A 19,572-nucleotide genomic window follows, 5' to 3' on the forward strand; every position below is an offset into this window, starting at 1 on the left:
TTGTACAGGTCTGTTTTGTGGTCCGGACTGGACAATGTAATGGCTGGTCTGATGAATTGATGTATTACTCATTTGTTTACAGTTACAGAACCATAGCAAGCCTAAATGGCTAAGCCATGGCTATAGTGGCTATGGAGGGCACTTAGGTTACCAGGTTAACTCATGCATAGGTGAGGCACACCCTCAAATCCTGAAATTAGAAACTGTGGAATATTAATTCTAAATACGCAATAAATAGCGGTATTATTCAACAAAAAACTGTTTTGTTACAAAGAATGTCAGGGTGGTTATTGTATAACACCTGTAACCCGCAAAGCTGTTGGACAAATTATATTTTTTCTGTGGTTGGAAACCATAACCATGACCATAACCATAACAATAACGATAAGCAATCCTGACAGATAGCAATTGTCTTGCGATGTGTCACATACAGTCGAATAAATGGCACAAAGGAATATTGCTTTTAAATTGTCTTTGCACCGTGAAGCTGCTGGAACTCATTTATGTTGTCGTCCCAGCTGATTTCTGTGTCCCCCAATGATTTTCCCATACAGTCCTGTGTCTGCCCAAGGGTCACTATTCTTGGCATTTCATGACTTACTTCATAATCTGATAATCTGCATCTCCTGCTGTTCCCTCCCCTCTCTTTCTCTCTGCGAGTCGTCTGCCTGTGGTTTCACCCCCCGACACAACTACCCCCCAGAGAGACTCATTCTCCTCTCCTGCACCACGCAGCGGGAGTCAATTATCCCATTCTGCTAGCATAGCGACTAGCTCTCTCAACACCAGCTATTTCCAGCTGCCACCGATCCATTCAAATTTCGCACAATTTTGATAAAAGACCTTTCTGGTCCTGCCCTTCTGTTCCTTTCTGCCTAGTTTATCGTGGCGATCAGCAAAATCAGGCTCCCTCTTTCACCGTGGAATCGATGGAATGCTTTCTTTATGTTTTTTTTTTTTTTTTTGTTGAATAGTTTCATTCATGACACGACCCATTTTACAATAACTGAACAATCAACCCTTAGCACTGTGCTCCATGTGTCAAGGACATTTTTAGAACTGGTTCAAACAAAGGGTGGCCTTGCCTGATTTAGTGTTGAAACTGAACAGAAGGCAACGGGTAGCGTGGGGTTCAAAATTATGCATAATTATGTGTAATTCTCATAAATCAAGATCGGTTTCTCTCTCTGAGCCTCCTGTAGGTGGAGGGAACAATGCAGATGGACAGTCTGGATTTTGTTCATGTGTGAGATAGTCAGTAGTTAATGTTATAATGATTAATCACATTTATGTTATAATCATATTTTTTTTATAGCAGTCGTTCAGTGCTCAAAGTATACCTGGACCCAGGTTGTGCATTACCCATGATGGGAGAATATATTGTTTTTATCACTACTGTGCTTCTGAATTTCCTTATTTGTCTTTTGTTTCAGTACCTTCACAGACACCGTCTTACATTCTTAAACAAATATATATGTATCGTAATTGCGGTTTTTCCACGCACAATTATTTTTGGTTGTCTTTTACCGATAAATTTGCTTTGTTTGTTTTTTTTTCTCCAGTTTTCTTTGTTTAAAGGCAGAGGGAGTGGCTTTGTTTTCAAAGTGTGCCACATTGCACGTTTAACCCTTTCCGCCGTCTGCCTTCCACAGCCTCAGTCATCCGTGCCGCGGCGAGGAAGGAGTTAATAATTTCACGCATGTCAAGGGTTTCTGGAGAGCCATTAAGCAGCCCAATTACCGAGCGTGAAAAAAAAAGAAAAATTAAAAGGAAAAGAAAAAAAAAAAACAACAAAGTCGCCCATCGTTTGAGCTGGTGCCAAGCTTCTCGGCGATGGATCTGGATGGAAGTTTTGATGCCTTCTTCTTTCGGTCGTCTAAAAGAGGTGTGAAAACCCCATTTTGACCTCTTCTCCTATCAGCGCCCCGTGAAATGGACGCGGCCGCGGCCCCCGCCGCACCTTCGCGCCGCGAGAAGGCGAAGCCCCTCCGTCCGAAGGTCTCGCCGGCTGAAAGGGGGGAGGCTGTCATTACGGCAGAAAGCAGGGATCCGCGGACGACAGAGCACTTTGGCTTTCAGCCACGGCCATTTCAATCACTCTTCACACTTCGCTGGGAAATTCACAGCTCCTCCTGTAAAATCGTCCTCTCCGAATATTATCATCTGCAACCAGCACGACGGCTAATCAGCAATGCAAAGTAATTTTTTCGGGGGGAAGCTCATCTGCATACTTAAAACGTACACCTGCGAGGACAGTTGATGCCGGCTCGCCGTACTTAAGTGCAATCAGCTGAGTGATAACTAAGTGACATCAATACATAACAAATTTCGGGACTGAAAAGATGGGTTTAAGCCTCCCTGGGATTCAATCAACATTCCTCCTTATATTTGCCTAAACAAATGCAGATATTTTGGCGAACACCGAACTCACGATAATTGACATTTATATATTAACATGAATAACATTCACGTTTACATTCGCAATAAAGGACACATTGTGATTAATTTAAAGAGCGAATATATATGAGATCTTGAAGAGTTGGTTAGGTTCCAGAAAGACTGATTCTTTTTTTTTTCCATAATAACCTGAATACAAGCACTGTATGTAGCAATATGCAGATTCAATTATTTAAAAAGTCAAGCAAAATTATCCATCAAGTCAGGACAACAGCCAAACATTGTCCTGACATACTTTGGGAGAAAGACATAGCAATGAAAACTATTGGCATTCAAGAATTCTTGAGAGTGCATACTGTATACTGTGTAACGCAACACATAAAATTTGATGAGAAAGTGGAGAAATGTATTATGAATAAAACATCTGATTTCGGAGGTGTGTGGACAGCTGGTAACTTGAGGTGATCATTAAATGCTCAGCGGGAAATGTGGGGCAGAACTGCTGCCGTGTCTTTGTTAGTGTTATCGCATGCATTCAAGGGAATTCAATTTGAGATTAACAGAGCAACATATGAAAATAAGAGCCTGCGAATTTGTATTTGAAAATAATATTGCAAAACGTGTTGCCCATGCAAAAAAACCCACCGTCACGTTTTAGTGGGCGACAGACGAAATGCAGTGCTTATGGATTCGCATTGGAGGTAGGAGTAAGTGTGATTATTAAACCCAAGATCATGATTAATGTGGAATGGGTCTGACAGAAAGGTGATGCTGCGACTAGCTCCAAACCACTGATACCCCGGACAAGGGCGATCATCATTATCATTGCAGTTATTTCAAAACCAACGAAGAAGAAGCGTGAGGCTGTGGAGGGTCTGTTCGCTAGCAGCTTTAATCAGAAGCTGCAGCAGATTCTTTCCATCACAGCAGCACAGTGAGTCAGGGGCGCCAAGGTTCAGGGATTTTGATGAAGCACCGCATGCAGCACTAGGAAGACACTGCACATAGCCCTCAGTGACTGCGTTTCTTCTGCAGGCAGGGTTGTGCTGGGCCAGACTGCTAGCCTCACTAGCTCCACTGGAAATGGCATTGCCAAACTTAAAGGGTGCTAAAGTGTAGCATAGTGTAGCATAATGGCTACTGAACTGGTCTGTCAACTCCAAAGCTGGATTCTCAGGTGGGATGCTGCAGTTATACCCTTGAGCAAGGTACTGAACCTAAATTGGTTCCAGCTGTACACATGGGAGGTATACAAAAGGAATGTAAGTTCTGTCACTTCCTCTGTATAAGAGCGTCTGCTAAATGCCTACAATATAAATATGTGTCAGGAGTGCTCAACGAGGGAAAACAAAATGCATTGTGGGAAAGCATCTTTGACATTTTGCAGCCAATGTCTCATGTTAAGGACTGTAGCAGCTTGAAGGATGAACTCGAGTTCAGTAGTATTTCCGTGTGCGCTGTTAATTGAAGCACATTAAAGCACCCCCCAGTGAAATTTTACATGAAGACCAAATTTTGCATGAACTTTGCTTTTTTGGTCGAAGCTTTCTTGCTTTGTTCCTGTTGGCACAGATGGGGATGGTATGGGATGCATGGCTGTGCAAGAAAAGGAGACTCTGGACTGATCTGGGGTCCCCATTGGCTTTCATGGGGAGCTTCCATCTCACTCCATATGAAACAATCCCTTGGTCAATCCATATGGATTTGATTACAGCACTCATAAAGGGAAGTACTGCAGCACTGGCAAATGATGTTTTCAGCAGCCTTCAAATGGTTTGTGGCTCGAATTGAATTAACTGAGAAGTGTAGCTGCATGACCGATCCCAAAATCGTAACTGTACACCACCGCTAAGTTAAGTGTGAACTGGGTGCTGGGGTCTCATTTATTAACTATCCACAGAATAACTGCTAAATCTGTAAATCGGTATATCTTAAGCACAAATACAAATTGAATTTGTTTGGCAGGAGAATGAAAAATAAGATAAAAGCAATGGTTTGGAACGTTATAGACAAAATATTGTTGAGGTATTTCAAACATTGGCAATCAGTAGCTGGAATTGAGTACATTTGTAATGACACGTGTGACGCAGGAGGATGCTTGACTCATCAAGGCGCTGCTTTATTTTTAACGAGTTAAAGGCATGGTGAAGGCTTGGCTGCATTGGCCAGTTAGGATGCTTACCTCATTCCCTTTAAATGCATAAAGTGAACTTGTTTTGCTCCTTTTTTTTGTGTAATGCATGCGCTCTGCCCTTGCAACAGCTGCATACGCACTTTTGTGGGGCTATTTGTGTCCCCCCATGGTTCAAACGTATTCAAATACTTATCAAGATTCTAGTATCAAATGTAAAAAAAAAAAATTTTTTAAAACGTGGCAAGCCCAAATCAAATAAAATGCATTGTCTGCTTCGCACTAATTGAGGTTACTCATTAATTGATGGCATCTTTTTACATCTTTCAAACTTTATGCACATCGACCCATATGATTATAAAACACGTCTGGAAAATACTGTATATGGAGTGATGCGTTGAAAATATTATGACAACAGCATGCCAGTACAGTTGGCATATACAAGACAGGCCATGTAGAGAATATCTCATCTAATAATGGGTTAACATAGGAATAACCTGAAAACTTAGTATAGGCCTGGTGAACTTTTGTAGGCTTTTCTGTAAAATCAATAAAAAGGAAGAGGCTATGTGAATCGATATGGTTACATTTATAAATCACAGATCTTGACCTATCTGCAAAAGTTTACTCTTTGGCCCACGTACAGTATGTGTGTTTTGATACACATCTTGAACATTAAAAAAAAAAAAAACAGTACTCGTAGTCTCCCTGGCTGTTTTTGGGATATTTTCCCTCGAAAACACCTAGAAAATGCGTACTGCATAAAGAACTGTACTCTTTGTTGGCTGAAAACCATTGTCAAAGCTGCCAGTTTTGACACCGTACCACCAATTTGCTGTTTGCAGTCTGGAGCTGTACTCTCCCTTGATACCAGAATTCAGTGTGCACTATGCGAGCAGCATTGTAGGTGCGTTCATAATCTGTCTCCGTATCTTTAAAACCTCTGGCCATGCCATCTGTGGAACCTCGTACTGCCTGGTCTGTTACTGGTTCCTGCCCAGTTTTTGCAGAGACAACATGGACCTGCAAGGGACCAGCAATTCTACAGGGGATGGTAGGACTGACAAGCCATTACCTGCAGAAGAAGGCATAAAGACCCGAATACAAATGTAATAGGGCCTCCAACATTGTTTCTTTTGAATTCTGTGAATGGGTTTTCTTAATGTGATACCAAGCCCAGTAATATGATGCCTAAGTGCCTAAGTGCAGTCACTGGTTCCAGAGATGTTTCCTTTTGTCCATTGTGCCCAATTCAAAGCACTTACGGGATCACGTTACTTAAAGGGAGGGGGGCAAAATTTTCCTTATTTTCGTTTACAAATGTATTCAAGGGCATGATATGAAATGGTGCTGAGCTATTTTCTGATGCCATCAAGAACCTTTATAAATGGTAAACAGCATGATATCACTAGTGGTGAAGGATGTAGTTGCTCCACTTCAGAAATTCATACTATATCCAAAAAAATGTGTTTTTTTTGGGGTTTTTTTTAATAATGGAAGCTGCATGCTCCTCATGAAATAATTATAATTTTGCATAAGAATAGGATTTGGCGTTAAACGACTGGAATGTAGCAGAGAGCCAAATATAATAACATTTTATTTTTTTTTTATAGATAAACTGAACACAAAAGGTATGGCCTGATTTTGCCACTCTCAGTGTGCAATAAATGATTAAATTACATGATATGTGTAGTTCTGAAGGAGAAATAACTATAATTCACCAAGACAAAAGAACAGAGAATCTGCTCCAGTTCAAAGTGGGTAATTTATTTGCATAACACATAATAATGAAATGCTCTGGAAGACAAATATATGGTGTATAAGATATGAAAATAATATGGAAATAATCTGTATATAAATACACCACAAATATGTTTGCTCCTGCTCGTAAATAATGTGTAAATATCCGGCACCTCTCTGTCTTTCCCCTCAAATTGAGAATGTCCAATTATATTTATCAGCATTCATTACTTATCAGCGCTGAAACTCCCCATTCGACTCAGGAAAGTGAAGACAAGCATGTACCCCCCCAAAGCATAATGTCAGCCGCCACTTCTTATCACACCACAGACAGCAAATCAGGCTCGCACAGACATCATTTTGAGCGATGCACTTCATGTGCAGGTCTTCAGGCAGACTGCAGGCATGCAATCAGCCAGCAGGGGTCAGCAGCGAATGATGAGACGCTGTAATCCTGATTCGTCTGAGGCCCTCCCTCCTGGGGTGCCGCTAGTGCCAACTACACATCACCCTGCATGGCTACTGGCCATAGTTGGCACCGGAAAAGTTCAGATTTGATACTGAGGTGGCCGATCCAGACACTGGAACCGTGCCTTAAAGGCATACTATGCAAAAATATTGTATTTACCCTTAAAATATTGTAAAACAGCCATGCTGAGGCATATCTATGATTCACTGGCTTGGTCTTTATTTCTGCACTTTTCTTGAATTTGTGCATCTTTACCCGTATTTGCTGTTCTAAAATGCGTTTTGGACGTTATTGGGCATGGTGCTCTTTTTTTGTGGAGAGTCGGGTGTGGCATACACTTTGTGATCATATTTCAGCAGAAGCAACAAGCATACAGTGAGGCTTATCCAAGAACTAGCGTTAACCTTGGGATTGCTTTTCCACATTGGCATCAGCTGAAGTTCGCCAAGCGAATGAAAAGTGACATGGAGTTGGCCGATTTTCTGTTAGTAACGTTACCAGCAGTGTGAAGCTAGCAACAATAAGGACTTTCGCAAGAGTCAAAATATTCAAAATAAAAGTCACCATAATAAAAACCACTATTACGTTCAACATAATGCAATTCATTCAGCTAGATGTTCAACATAATGGAATTAATTAAGATAATATTTAATCTGCCTTCTTACTGTTGCTCACATTTGCTCATTTCATGGTACGAACATTACCTCTAGCTACCCAGCTAGCTACATTATGTGGGGTACTCAGGGTGAGAGAGTGGGGTTGAAGACGGAGGAGGAAACTCCTTTGATTGTAAACACAGGACCACATCAAGGCAAAGAAATCCTGCGTTGTATGTCTTTAACAGGATGAGCCCACAGTAGCCCCCATCAAGATTTTTGCATGTAGTATATGACGAATGTGATTGAATTTGTATGTAAGTTCAGTGATACTTTTGTCTCTATGATAATTACATGTTTTTTTTCTGTTCTTTGCTAGTCTGGACCACAGTACAATAGACAACACAGCTGGATAGAAATGAGGTCAAGACCATTATATGTCAGCATCTTACTGGAGAAACGGCCTACAACCCCCAATGATTAATCATTTAGGAAGCATTGTGGAAACAAGGACATGCACCAAACACTACAGAAGGCACGGAGGCCACTGAAATGTTGTGTCTAGTTAAAATGTGCTCATACAAGAAAATGATGTTGAAAATCTTCAGTTTATTGATTTGTGGTTATTATTGGCGACTTTCAAAGGCTGCAGCCAGTCGTTTGGGACAACAGAATTAGGCAGAGAGAATGGGCAAGACTTATCAACGATGCAGTCCTTGGGGAATGGGCGAGGAGGAGAAAGAAAGATGCAGGAGAAGAATTATGAGCGGAAGAAGAAGAAGAAGAGGGGCACAGATGGAGAGGAGAGAAAGCTCAGTGGGAGTGCGAGAGAGGACTGTATCTAGGGCAGTGGATGCACCTGGTTGGACCAGGGAGACTGTGCATGGACATAAACCATGAGACTAGTGACAAAGTCAGGCAGGTTTAGGTTATCACATGGAAACTCAAAATACAAGACCAGAGAGGCAAGTTGCCCTAAAAACTACTCTGTCGGATTCTTTTTCTGTGGTTTTCTAGCTGGGGTTAAAGCTGTCCTATTGTATTTGTTGGTCAGCCACAGTCTATTTATTTATTTATTTATTTATGATTTAATTTTTTTTTTTTTTTACCTCAGTGAGATTATTATCTTACTTAGCACAGCTATCATTTTTATTAACTTATTGTAGGATCACAGGATCCCTTAGTAACATCCTTTGGGAAGTGAAGTTTTTGATTACCGATTCCCTTATTTTTCATCAGAAATCAGGCAAATCTGGCTGTCTGCTGGTCACGTGGTTGAGATCAGACTTGTCCTTGCATTATATCCCTTTGGGGCTCACCCTGACCCTCAGAACTGCTGACCGGAACAAACAGCCTCACCCATGATAGAGTGCCAGCCAAAAACACATTCAACTCGCCCTTGTTCGCACCTTGCTGCTCAAGTAGGTGCAGTAATGCAAATGTGGCATGTGGCACTTGGCTCTGCCTGGCCCCTTCAGGAAAGAAAGAGTCCAATCTTCTGAGCTCAGTTAAAAGAGCTACCCAGTTATTATTTATTCTCCTTATTAAGAGTAATGGCGCTGATGTATATGCCTTTACAGTCCTTCTCTTTTAGTTGGATAGATGCAGACAAATGTGGTTCTGCCAGCAAGAACTGCATGCAAGCATTCTTGGAGAACAATACACGATAGTACAAAAGTCCCAATCTTATTTTTTTCCTCAACCGTGGTCCAGCGTTTGTACAACAGCTTCAATTGCAGTGCATTTGGGCAGCAGTTTCATTGTTATGTGCTATACAGAGGGAGTCTTGTCCTGGGGTTACCGTCTGAGAAAGAAGCTTGTCTTTGAGCTCCTGTCATTGAGATTTCTTTGAACTCGTTTTGAAATAAGTATCGACTGTAAATTTGTTTCTCTGTGAACTGTCAGACTGTACCACGTCTCTCAGTGCGGAGGATACAAAGATGGGTTTAAGAGATCAATAGCTAGCTACAACTTGCCTGGTCAGTGCAAAGATTGTACCTTCTCTGTACAAAAGGAGACCCTGTACTCAGACACGCAATCAACAAGAGGGCCATTGTGGGCAGACTGCCTCTTTCTTTCTTCCTCTGGTTTGATGTGGCTGTATGGATTACCAGTGTGTGGTCAAAGCTGATACATCAAACAAGACTATTTTACCAACAGAAATACCTACTGTCTGTAATACCTATAACACAAGTGTTCTATGCACTGTCCCTTGGCTACTTAACAGTGCACATGGAGGGCTGATATCCTGCAAGATTTGCAGCTCTCTTAAAATCACTACCACTCTCCGAACTGTGAGGAAACCGAAATTGGGTCAATCAAGACAAAGATTAGTTGAATAAGGTGGCTAAGTGCCCTGCTGGAACTTGAGTCTGCAGACACTGCAGACCTTACTACAGACAAAGGCCAGGGTGGAGTAGACAAGCGTGATTCGGAATGAATTCCATTCAGAATGTGCAGTCAAATGATAATTTTTTGCATTATCAGAAATCAGTTTTTTGAAAGATGCCAGACATAATTTAACAGGCAGTGTACAGTACACAACTACACAGCTGGCAAATCATCATTACTTTCTCCAGTTCCAAAAAATTAAGCACTCGGAAGACACCCCCTGCCAAACTGATGACAAGCAAGTGCTGAATCTTCTTGTTTCATACTAAGAATGAAAACTCAAAATGGTTCTCAGTTTTGGGTAAAACATATTGTCCATTGTTGAGCTAACAATGTTCATAAATTGGTCCATTGTTTCATATAAATGATCTCACCTATAATGCTCCATTTATATGGAACAAAAATATCCAATGTGATTTGCAATCTTGAAACTAGCTGGTTTATGCACAACTGAGCTCATTTCCAATAGCATTCGGTTGTATTCTCAGTAGTACCATGTGACAGATTGGCAGGGGAGCGTTGTTTGCTTTTGAGTTTCCATTCTGGGGCTAAACTGAAGCAGTCTCTCATCCTAACTGGGCCACAGTAGAATCTGAAATGGATCAGCGCTTTCCGCGTATTTGTGGCCAGCCATGTGACTGGCAGTTAGTCTGGGCGCTTTTTAAAGGAGCCCTGGGTGATAAGACACGTGACCGAGGAAAGACTCGACAACAATGCTTATTGCTGTCTTTAGAGCTCTTTCTTTTCCATTTCTTAGAATTAACGCTTGAAGATATCCACGTTTTGCTTTGCACCCTTCAAAATTTCTTTCTCCCCTTCGTTGTCCTTTTGCCGTACGGCTTTAGCGTGTTCGCTTCACTGTTTCCGTAACTTTTGTATATCAGAAAAAAGGGTAATTTCAGCCGTTAAAACGTGTCCTTGTAATTTTCAGTTGAGTAATACAATGGCTTTGAAACAGAGGGTGGACGCAAAACCGGCTGATCGTTCTCGCCACCGGTTTTCTCACATAACCCCGCGTGTTCCCTTTTTTTTGATGTTATTTTACACAACCAAACGACAGATTAACATTCTGCTGGGTGATTAACAAGCACTGGGTTCCAATTACAGTCCACTTCAGAAGTGGAGGTTGATATTTAATTAACCTGCAGTAAAATGAAATGGAGACACATCATGTTTTCATTAAAAAGGATGGAATACGCCATTCCCCACTGAATTTCCGCACAGGAAGAAGTTTGTGAAGTTGTCAACGGCTTATGAAAAGAAGCCTTCTGACCATATGCTATATTGATGAAGATATTCCGCCAACCCAGTCAAGGTTACCCCGGTTTAATCTTCTAGAGTACAACTGCAAATATTTACTGGAGCACACATTGTTTCCCTGAGATTTATGCAATGGGATTTACAACATTTACCAGTGAGTCTGTGAGAGTTCATTATCACCGCCAGCATAGAAACAATATTCAGAGTTGGTTTTCAATTGTGAAAATATATCCCCTTCATTGCACTGCCATGGGATAATGGGACAGTATATCATCATCATCATCATCATCATCATCATCATCATCTGTAAATCTTGTGATACAATGTTCCTATTTCCCCATCCTCTCCTCTCCTTCCTCTTCATCACTGTTGCAACTTTATATTGCCCTGTTCGCTCTTGCCCCACCTCCCCCCCTCGCCCATTTGAAAAGCCCAATCATAATTTTTGTCCCTCACTGCAACAACATCAGGTCCAGAGGGCTTCTTACAATCGTAATTTCAGAAACATATATAATCCGCAGTAAAATACATTATCAAAATAAAACATTCGAAAAAGAAAAAAAAAAAGAAAGGTGTTACATCAGAAAGTTTTGAATTGATGTGAAATTTGCCACATTGTTTTCCCCTGATGCAAACTAGGCCCCTACATAGATGTGATCTAGGAGTGAGAATCAACACCTTTAATACCCACGCACCACTGCTTCACTACAGGCAGCTGCCCCTCCCCCCCTCCTTTCCACCCCCCCACCCCCCAGCTCCCCCACCCCACACACACCTCTGGTGGATAGGCTATTTTTAGCACGTCGGTCATAGCAGGTCTGTCACGACTAGACCGCGAGTGTTCCTTGTGGAGGGGGACAGAGGGGATCCCATTATGCAGGTATAAGTGTGAAACATGGCGGGGCTTTTGTTATGGTTCGGAAGCAGTTACATGACTCACAGTGCATGTCCAGCCAACCAAAAAAAATAAAAAATCTGAAAAACCAGGACACCCTCCCTACACAGCACACAAGCGTACATAAAGAGTCTGAAGCTGAGCTGAGCTGAGCTGATGGTCAGGCTATAATGATTGACATTTATATTTTTGGTAATTTTCTTAATTTGGAATCTACAGTTGTTCTTCTGCAGTGGTTACTGTTGTACCACTGCAGCTGAAGTTTTTGCACCCCTGTGATGCACTCACCTGCAAGTCAGTGACCATATTCTATTCTGAAGGCCACAGAGTACTACAGGAGAGCTAGCACAGATCAGAGGGCAGGCTTATTTCTACTTGATTACAGTGATTATTTTACAGAGCCTTCCAGGGCATTGGTCGGAGTAACCAACCACTTATGAGTCCAGTTCTATGATTAGAAAGAATTATTTTTAACAGCTGATATCTATTTCCCTTGAATTTATAATGACCATTTCTGGTGAGATGAGAAATTCTACCTCTTCTCAACAAACAGGATAGTTTTTTTCATGGGGTAAAATGGTTACTCTTGTGTAGTTTTTCCATAGAACTGTTGCTATATTAATATACACAATATAGTTCTTAATTAGGTAGACATTCAGTGCACTGCCCTCTCATTTTAAAAATAACAATGGGTTTTCCAGACCAACGTTGAATTTCAGTCTACTGTACGTGTATCTGCAGTAGACATTAGTATTCACATCAGCAAAAACATCTTCTTTTACACTGTAGTAGAAGTGATTCAACAAAAAACTATTTGCATTGTAGTTTAATAAAACTGTGATTAGTATGATATACCACCCATGCCCACAGATAAACATTTATGTAACTGGAATATGTAATATTGTAATATGTGATTAATTTCCACACAAAAAAATAGCAAAGATGACCAATTGTTGTGGGAATGGAAGCAATTTCACTAAATTATTCAATTAAAATCAGAATCATTTGATTGATTTTGATGTAGCGTTAAAATATTTCAGTGTTTTTTAGCAATGGTAATTTATTGTTTGAATTAATGTTTTGCGTGCTCATTTTATGTGAAATGATTGATTGTTACACTATCATTTATTTCTTTATACAGTGCACGTGCATACTGAGGTTTCTTTTTCATTAAAATTGTTCAATTAGGCATGAGAATTACCATCCGTTATTATCCGTTTCCAAACTGTTATTTTTACAGGTGTGGTTGTGTGATTGTCTGTAATTAAATAATGCAACTGTATGTTGGAATACAGTATGAATTTCATGCATGGAAACTGGCGATCAATCAGAAGTTTTTGCACAAGTATTTGTGGTAGACTTTATTGGAAGACTACAGTCAAGAAATAACCTGTTGTCAAAATTGTGCAACCTATTGTCAGGTGGGAAAGACCCCTAATGAAAGCTTGGGGGTTCAAACCTTCGGCAGTTTCAGTAGATTTCCACAAAGGCACTGACAAACCCAACATTTTGGGAGGTGCATGAGTCCATCATTTATCATTTAAGGCTCACTCAGTTAGGCATAGCATGGTGATTATTAACATAATCTAGTTTATGCTTCAGAATGGTCACCCCAAACATATTAACAGGTCCACAGCCGCAGCACAGGGAGTTTATTTGAAGGAATGACTCTCAGTTAAGTCTTTAACTGGTGCTTAATATGAACCCACATCTGCTATATTGCATTCATTGAATGTTGATTACTCCCATATATTCTCGTATATTGCCGTGTAACAAACAATAAAAAGTCTAGTTTCATTTTGTGAAAATGAAAAAGAAGCATCGCATGATAAAAATAAAACACAAAACATGCAAACTACAGGGTTCTCCTTTTTACATAATCGGGATATGTTTATGACAGTTCACATCTTCAATGTTTGAAGGGTGAGTCATCACAAGGATGAAGGATAATAAATAACAAAAAGTTTCAGACTTTGGGGAGAGTCCCCTGGGTCACGGATAGACGCACAGCGCAGCGCAGACACAGAGACACAGGTAGCCTAGCCGCACATCTGCCAGTATACCGATGCAGAGTTTCTCGCAGCAAACTGAACACAATGTTCATCTCGTTTGTCTCTCGCGCACAGCCGCCGTGTTAGCCTAGCGCCACAGACACAAACAAGAGTTAGCCCACTTGAGAGAAGAAAGTATTCATATTCAGTCGCGGTGCCTCGTCCCTGCCTCGTATAAAGCAGCTTATCCTGCCCAAGACAAAGGCAACAGAGGATTCTCCGTCCGTTGACGGAAAAGACTCGGCAAACTGACAGCACAAACCCGAATGTGAACGCAGAACGTACAGATTCACATTTCCCATCCTCATCCAGCATTCAAAACTAAAGGCAAGAAAAATGTCTAATTATGCTTATACATCGAGAGAAACGTATCACTTTAACATCCCCCCCCCCCCCCCCCCCACCACCACCCAAACCCCATGTGTTGGATCTATTGCTCCCCCTTCCTAACGAATAACACTTGAGTCTGAAATATCCGGGAGCTCGCAAGTGTGGTGGCTTAAAGTAGGCTGCACTCAAAGATAAAGTGATGAAGAGCGCAAACAGCCCAAACCCTGCCGGATTCTGCCCCAGACTTGCATCACAAGGCTGCGCGGATGCATACGAACGAGACAGAAACGTGCACTTACCTTCCCGTCCGGCTATGTACAAAATCAGTGACGAAACCTGGGCGGAATGTCGACACCTCTGCTCCCTCTCTACCCCTGCTCTGACTGTGTTTGAAAATCTGCTAGCAGTGTCTCTCTCTCTCTCTCTCTCTCTCTCTTTCTCTCTCGCTCACTCTCTCCCTCTCTCTCACGCGCCTGCTCTCTCTCTCTCTCTCTCTCTGGAGATGTCGCGGCTGCAGAGGGGAGGTGGGGGGAGGAGGGAGGCTTCGGGGGAGAGAGAGACTGGCAGACAGGGGGGCACGGGGAGGCAGGGCTTGCGTGCGAGAAGCGCGAGGCGTCGGGCCGGAGCACTGCAGAAGAGCAGGGGGGGGAAGAAAAACGACGGCGTTTAGCTTCTAGCCGCCCTCCTCTCTCCGCGCCCCCGGCCGCCGGTCCGGGCCTCCGCAGACGCAGAGCACCGCGAGAACAGAGAGCCGAGCCTGTTGCGAAACCTCGACGCCCGGGCTGGCAGGAGGAAGGAGGTGGGGAGGAAGGGGGGGGCGGGGGAGCAGGCAAGGCAGGCACGTTCCCTCCTCTCCCTCTCCCTTCCCAGCATTAATTCAGAGCCGCAGACAGTCGGCTAGCAGCATCGGCGGCTCTCTCTCTCTCTCTCTCTCTCTCTCTCTCTCTCTCTCTCTCTGTCTCTCTCTCTCTCTCCAGGCCTCTGTCTCTGGAGCGGTACATGTGTAGTGGCGTGTGCACTGCGCCGTGTTTAACGGTGTGTGCGGCAAGCAGAGCTGCGCGCAGCGCGCACGCGCCGCACTCTCGGCCCGACTCCGGAACGAGCGTCAGACCGCACGCCTCACAACTCCTCCAGCTGTGGCAAAAAATGGGCTCGACTTCTTTTTTTGGACCTCGTCTTATGAATATCTAAAATGGGATATCGGGAACATTTGAAATTTATGTGCAACATGGTCATTCTTGCTAAGCCATAATAAATATAAATGAGAGAATGTGAGAGAGGCAGAGAGAGAGAGAGAGAGAGAGAGAGAGAGAGGGAGAGTGAGCACAAAAACACATATACACCGTCCAGTGTGTAAATTGATACAATTATTGATTTGAAACATATTCCTCTTCTAAATGAAAGCAGATTCGTTTCAATTGTTCATTCTATTTGAATTGTAATTCTATAGTAGACATGTCAAAATCATAATCATACGCAGTCATAACAAATCTTTATTACTTCAACTTTTAATTCATCATTTTGGGATGCCATACTCCTCATTTAACCTATATGCAAAAATATTAACATTCTTTGCTTGATATGGGAATGCTGGCTCATTTAGCGAGGAATACTGTACTAATTTAATTCGTATTTACTGTAGCTTGATGTGCTATTGGCAGTTATACTGTATATCGGCAGTGCATTTTCACATGAAATATCATAAGGATAATAAAATAGTATTTCGTCATGTTTTACTTATTTGGTTATAAAGTCAATGTTAGGTGCAAATGCTAATGTATTGTTGTAGGAAAGAACCCAAACAAAAACCCACAGGAGAAACCTAAGATGACATAATGAGCGGGGATACATTTCTAGATGAGAGCGTATGTTCAGTTCCTTCTGCTGCGTGACTGTAGCTCGTGGAGCTGTTTACGGGCACTAAGGGCATGAGTCAGTTTCATACGCAGGGGGTTATCCCCTCAAACAGAGCTTGCAAGGACAGGTCATAGTGGACAGCTCCAGGTGCTGAAATACACCAACGGAGAGAAGAGTAACAGAGAGAGTGGGGGAGATGGTTCAGTAACCTCCATATTTTCTACCAGGACATAGTGGGTGGCAACAATCAAGCCTATACATATATATATATATATATACATAGAGAGAGAGACAGAGAGAGACAGAGAAAGAGATAGAAAAACAAAATGAAAGCAAACATCCAGGATTTGCATTCTGAAATTTGTCTGTTCCCTATTTGTAATACTTAAATTACCCAGTACCTTGAGGCATGCAACACCTCGCTCCTTAATGACCTTTTCAAGGTGTGCAGACACAATTCCTGGATTTAGTGGTTTGTGCAGGTCAGACAGTTTGCTAACTTAGCCTGACCAAGCAAGAAATTAAGTAGGCAAATGGGTCATCTTTTTGGAAAAAAAATGGTCCAAAAATAAACATTGGAAGGAGAACTCCTCTCCGACTCTTGGACCACTTCTTGATTAATTGAAAAAAAAGATAATCAGTCACAAACACTTTGTAAGAACATGAGCCAGTGCTTTGGTCTCATGACAGAAAGGACTCCTCTATAGCAGGTGTCTGTCTGTTGCTATAGCCACATGTATAATGTTCCACTGTAGGTGCCCAGTTCTTTTATTTTACACTGGTTTCTCATACAGAATTCTCAAGCCGCATCAAGGGAAAGAATTTGAGCTCAAGTGCAAATAATTTTTACTTCTTGAACCCTTAATAAGACCTCAAATAACTTAATGCAAAATGGATAATGTAGGGAAGCCAATGTGTGTTCTACGCCATGAGGATGAAACCCAGAGACAAAGCCTCATCCCAAAACTACCATTCGCCATGCAGTGTTATATGACATTTACACGCACAAGCACACACACACACTCACACACACACGCACACGTGACACACACAACATTTATGCATTCCATATTGTTAAATATAGAAAACAAAAGAGAGGAATGTGTGCTTTTCATTTTAATAAATCATCTGAATGTCTAGTAGCACTTTAAATTGTGTTTGACTGCAGTAGCAACATTGCTTGGTTTATGCTTCCAACAAAGCACTATTGAATTGAATAGAGCTGAACTGAAATGATACAGACACAGATGGTGAGTCGTGGAGATGGAGAAATAGAGAGAGGCAGAGAAAGAGATTGAGAGGGTGAGGAGAAAGAGAGATCCACAGATGGTGAGGCAGAGAGATTCAAAAACAGAGAGAGAGACAGAGAGAGGGGAGGAGAAAGAGGGAAGCGGAGAGAGACTCAGATGGCGGAGCAGAGGGATGGAGAGAAGAGGCTGGCTGGCTGTTTCTGTTCTTTCTCTCCTGCGATGATGTGGTAGAGAGTGCTCTCCGTCCTGGACTGAAATAGCCATCCAATCGACTGCAAGCATACAGCAGCAGCTGGCAGCAAATCCCTCCATAATCACATTAATGAGATTAATCGCTGAATTAGCAGCAGTCAAATGTCGGAGTCGTAGAGAGAAATCGGAGCGGGTAATTAACGTTTTTTAAAAACTGACTAAATAACCTATGTTGTGGGGGAAAACCGAGCAGGATATACCTTGGGAAGGATGGACGGAGCGTTACAGTTGCTGACGAGGCCCACTGAAGTCTGGAAAAGTAGGTCAGAGCCAGTGACTCTCCCCACACATACAATAACACCAGCACTGCTCCTTACATCAGAACGACCGATTGTTTTTAATAGCTACTCTGAGAAGGCAAACCCGTTCAGCTGATCTGAATGCATTTAGGGACCCTTACAAGGGGAATACCGTTATGACATTACAGGAGGTTTTCTTGCCACAATATTAATAACTTACATAAATTATGCGGCTTTGAAAATTGCAGCAATATAAAATTGCTGAAGACACGCAATGAATATGGCCCTAATAGGAATTAAGCACGCTGCTCTTTATTAACTGGTTCTCATGTCTCGATTCACTTTAAAAAAAAAAAAAAACTGCATACTGACACACAACGCAAAAACTCAGCGGGCTCCGAGAAACAAGAGACATTGTGTCAAAGAACTCACCTGAATAACACATCCATTTCCATCCATAATATTTAAAAATGAAGCAGCATCTAGCAACTTTAGTCAGTAACAACATGGCATTAGTATGTTGGAGGTTAGGCCAGGTTGCAAATGCAGTCTTGTAGGAAGCTGTCCCTTTAGATCCTGGAAAAGGGCATGCCTATTCATTGGTCCATGAGGACATTTTTACCCAATTGAACTATTTGGTTGGAATTCAATGGATAGTTATACACTAGTTATGACCAAATGTATCTGACACCCCTTGATTTGGGGTTGTTTTTTATGGTTTGGGCTAGGCCTCTTAGTTTGAGTTAACACAAATCTTTATGCAATGAAATTCTAGACAATTACATTACATTACATTACAGGCATTTAGCAGACGCTCTTATCCAGAGCGACGTACAACAACTGCATTAGTTCAAGGTGCAGAGGTGCAAAAGAAACACACTAGGGTGAAGTAAAGATCGTAGTGCCAGAAGTGACCACATAGATCAGGACTCCAACCCTGTAGGGTAACCTGTTCAGCAAACAAACAAACAATCCTGCCAAGTACAAACTAGCACTGAAATCACATTTGCCTAATCAGAATCAGACAAAAACAATCCTGCCAAATAAAAACTAACGTGATCGCATTAGCCTAACTAGGTACATTGAGCTAAACTATAGGCTAGGGAGGGGTGGGGAGAGGTGCAGCCTGAAGAGATGAGTCTTTAGTCTGCGTTTGAAGGTAGTCAGATTCTCTGCTGTTCTGACCGCCACGGGGAGGTCATTCCACCAGCGAGGGGCCAGGACAGACAGCAGACGCGAGCGGGAAGTACAGACACGAAGAGGGGGAGGTGCCAAGCGTCCAGAGGTGATGCTGTGCTTCCAACTTTGCGGCAACAGTTTGGGGAAGACCCTTTTCTGTTTCAGTACGACAATGCCCCCAGACACACAGCAGGGTCCATATAGAAATGGTTTTGCTGAGAACGATGTGGAAGAACTTGCCTGGCCTGCACAGAGCCCTGACCTCAACTCCATCCAACACCTTTGGGATCAGTTAGAAAGTCAACTGTGAGTCAGGCCTAATCGCCCAACCAGTGTCCGACCTCACTAATGCTCTTCTGGCTGAATGGAAGCAAATCCCTGCAGCAAAGCTCCAACATCTAGTATATAGCCTTCTCAAAAGAGAGGAGATTGTTATAGTAGCAAAGGGTGGAACAGCTCCATATTAATGCCCATAATTTTGGATGAGATGTTGGATGTCAGGTGTCCACATGCTTTTGGCCATGTAGTGTATATG

General features: G+C 42.2%; 1 protein-coding gene across 12 annotated transcripts in view; it reads right to left on the reverse strand.

The window, feature by feature from the left end:
* myt1la (myelin transcription factor 1-like, a) overlaps positions 1 to 15,096 on the reverse strand; it is a 73,847-nt gene extending 58,751 nt beyond the window's left edge. For 3 of the 12 annotated variants that reach the window (XM_064339770.1, XM_064339781.1, XM_064339769.1), the window contains exon 1: positions 14,560 to 14,900. The gene's annotated coding sequence lies outside the window, so the exon portion shown is untranslated. Of the gene's footprint in view, positions 1 to 14,559 lie in introns of all 12 variants that reach the window. The other 9 variants (XM_064339774.1, XM_064339773.1, XM_064339776.1 and 6 more) reach the window with 6 other exon arrangements.
* Between the last annotated feature and the right edge of the window lie 4,476 nt (positions 15,097 to 19,572).

This window comes from Anguilla rostrata, chromosome 6, assembly GCF_018555375.3.
Source record: "Anguilla rostrata isolate EN2019 chromosome 6, ASM1855537v3, whole genome shotgun sequence".
Classification (NCBI taxonomy): Eukaryota; Metazoa; Chordata; class Actinopteri; order Anguilliformes; family Anguillidae; genus Anguilla; species Anguilla rostrata.